Source organism: Nerophis lumbriciformis, linkage group LG03, assembly GCF_033978685.3.
Source record: "Nerophis lumbriciformis linkage group LG03, RoL_Nlum_v2.1, whole genome shotgun sequence".
Classification (NCBI taxonomy): Eukaryota; Metazoa; Chordata; class Actinopteri; order Syngnathiformes; family Syngnathidae; genus Nerophis; species Nerophis lumbriciformis.
Genome location: NC_084550.2, coordinates 2,037,501 through 2,041,171, shown reverse-complemented (window position 1 = coordinate 2,041,171; position 3,671 = coordinate 2,037,501). Strand labels below are relative to the sequence as shown.

The 3,671-nt window shown below is 36.2% G+C and overlaps 1 protein-coding gene across 1 annotated transcript in view; it reads left to right on the top strand.

The window, feature by feature from the left end:
• The first annotated feature begins 3,609 nt into the window (after nt 1-3,609).
• The window catches only part of LOC133577720 (transmembrane protein 132B), a 405,689-nt gene continuing 405,627 nt past the window's right edge, over nt 3,610-3,671 (top strand). Inside the window, exon 1 of the mRNA XM_061931705.1 lies at nt 3,610-3,671. This exon is cut by the window's right edge and continues 262 nt beyond it. The gene's annotated coding sequence lies outside the window, so the exon portion shown is untranslated.

Below are 3,671 nucleotides of genomic sequence, written 5' to 3'. Positions count from 1 at the left end.
ATAAATACTGTGACATAAATTCTGTAAAATATTTACTATAAAATAAAAACTATAAACAAATATTATAAAGTGAATACTTTTAAATACATCCTGTGAAATAAATTCTGTTAAATATATACGAACAAATAAATACTATATAATACATACTATAAAATGCATATTATAAAGTGGAGACTGTAAAAATAAATACTATGAAATAAATTCTGTAAAATATATATATAACTTACCTAACCTAACCTGAACTTACCTAAATTAGACCTACGTAATTTAGTCCAAACATACCTAACCTAAACTTACCTAAACTAAACTTACCTAACTTAGCCTAAACTTACCTAAACTCAATATACCTAATTTAGCCTAAACTTGCCTAAACTGAACTTACTTGAACTAAACTTACCTAATTTAGCCTAAACTTATCTAATCTAAATCTACCTAAACTGAACTTACCTAACATAACCTAAACTTACCTAACTTAGCCTAAACTCACCTAAACTACACTTACCTAAACTAAACGTACCTAATTTAGCCTAAACTTACCTAACCTAAACTTACCTAACCTAACTTAAACTGACCAAAGCTAAATGTACCTGACTTTGCCTAAACGTACCTAACCTGAACTTACCTAACTTAACCTAAACTTACCTAATTTAGACTAAACATACCTAAACTAAACTTACCAAACCTAACCTGAACTTACCTAAACTAAACTTACCTAATTTAGCCTAAACTTACCTAACCTAAACTAACTTAGACTGACCTTAGATAAACTTACCTAACTTCGCCTAAACTTACCTAACCTGAACTTACCTAACTTAACCTAAACATACCTAATTTAGACTAAACATATCTAAACTAAACTTACCTGAACATACCTAAACTAAACTTACCTAATTTAGCCTAAACTTGCCTAACCTAAACTAACTTAGACTGACCTAAGATAAACTTACCTAACTTCGCCTAAACTTATCTAACCTGAACCTACCTAACTTAACCTAAACTTACCTAATTTAGACTAAACATACCTAAACTAAACTTACCTAACCTAACCTGAACTTACCTAAACTAAACTTACCTAATTTAGCCTAAACGTACCTAACCTAAACTTACCTAACCTAACTTAAACTGACCTAAGATAAACTTACCTAACTTCGCCTAAACTTACCTAACCTGAACTTACCTAACTTAACCTAAACTTACCTAACTTATCCTAAACATACCTAAACTAAACTTACCTAACCTAACCTGAACATACCTAAACTAAACTTACCTAATTTAGCCTAAACTTACCTAACCTAAACTTACCTAACCTAACTTAAACTGACTTAAGATAAACTTACCTAACTTCGCCTAAACATACCTAACCTGAACTTACCTAACTTAACCTAAACTTATCCAACTTATCCTAAACATACCTAAACTAAACGTACCTAACCTAACCTGAACTTACCTAAACTAAACTTACCTAATTTATCTTAAACGTACCTAACCTAAACTAAACGTACCTAACTTAGCCTAAACGTACCTAACCTAAACTTACCTAAACTAAACTTACCTAATTTAGCCTAAACTTACCTAACCTGAACTTACCTAAACTAAAGTTACCTAATTTAGCCTAAACATACCTAACCTAAACTTACCTAAACAAAACTTACCTAACTTAGCCTAAACTTACCTAACCTAAACTTACCTAACCTAACATAAACTGACCTAAGATAAACTTACCTAACTTCGCCTAAACTGGCCTAAGATAAACATACCCAACTTCGCCTAAACTTACCTAACTTGAACTTACCTAACTGAACCTAAACTTACCTAACTTATCCTAAACATACCTAAACTAAACGTACCTAACCTAACCTGAACTTACCTAAACTAAACTTACTTAATTTAGCCTAAACGCACCTAACCTAAACTGACCTAAACTAAACTTACCTAACTTAGCCTAAACTTACCTAACCTGAACTTACCTAAACTAAACTTACCTAATTTAGCCTAAACGTACCTAAACTAAACTTACCTAAACTAAACTTACCTAACTTAGCCTAAACTTACCTAACCTAAACTTACCTAACCTAACATAAACTGACCTAAGATAAACTTACCTAACTTCGCCTAAACTGACCTAAGATAAACTTACCTAACTTCGCCTAAACTTACCTAACCTGAACTTACCTAACTTAACCTAAACTTACCTAACTTATCCTAAACATACCTAAACTAAACTTACCTAACCTAACCTGAACTTACCTAAACTAAACTTACCTAATTTTGCCTAAACGCACCTAACCTAAACTGTCCTAAACTAAACTTACCTAACTTAGCCTAAACTTACCTAACCTGAACTTACCTAAACTAAACTTACCTAATTTAGCCTAAACTTACCTAACCTAAACTTACCTAACCTAACCTAAACTGACCTAAGATAAACTTACCTAACTTCGCCTAAACTTACCTAACCTGAACTTACCTAACTCAACCTAAACTTACCTAACTTATCCTAAACATACCTAAACTAAACTTACCTAACCTAACCTTAACTTTCCTAAACTAAACATACCTAATTTAGCCTAAACGTACCTAACCTAAACTGACCTAAACTAAACCTACCTAACTTATTAGCCTAAACTTACCTAACCTAAACTTACCTAAACTAAACTTACCTAACTTAGCCTAAACTTACCTAACCTGAACTTACCTAAACTAAACTTACCTAATTTAGCCTAAACATACCTAACCTAAACTTACCTAAACAAAACTTACCTAACTTAGCCTAAACTTACCTAACCTAAACTTACCTAAACTAAACTTACCTAACTTAGCCTAAACTTACCGAAGCTAAACTTATACCTAAACTAAACTTGCCTAACTTATCCTAAACTTACCTAAGCTAACCTACAACCGGTGCTCTTCCCATGATTCCAAAGTACTTTTCCCTAACCAAACATCTCTAAATATCTTTCAAACCACACAAGAAGACGGCGAAGGGCTAGTTTCACTTTCACTTTCACTTTCACTTTCACTTTCACTTTCACTTTCACTTTCCGCTCTTCGTCCATCTGTGGGCCAACCAACCAACCAACACCTGCAGCTCTCAGCTGTCAAACAAAAAGTGGACTTTTGTGGGACGCTCGTGTGACGTCACTTTGGAGAAAGGGTCCACGACGTCAGGCACAGACGCATGCGCAATACAGCCTTGCTGCCGCCAGGGGGCGCAGCTGCTCCTCCTAAAAAGTCTCCCTGGAGCCCCGCCAGTCTCCGGAAGTCTTTTATTTTGGGTTTTTTTTTTTTTCCTTCTTTTCCTCTTTTTCTATTTACCGACACCCCCCCCCCCTCTCACGTAGTCAATGGAAAGTCACGCGTGTTGTCTACAATTACCACTTCTCCGTGACGGGAGCGCGCGCGCGCGCGTGTGCGCGTCTGAGGCGCAAATGTCCCTGCGAGTGCCAAATCCCGCCCTCCTCATCACCATCACCTCTCTCTCTCTCTCCCTTACACACACACACACACACACTCACACACACACGCCCGCGTGCACGCGCCCACGCGCACGCGCGCACACACTTATAGAGGCAGAGGAGGCAAAAGAAGAGCACATGTTGGCGCGCCTGCACGAGGAGCGGACGCAATTTGGATCTATCGAAATCGAACTTTTTGGGGCTTACTACTACTAC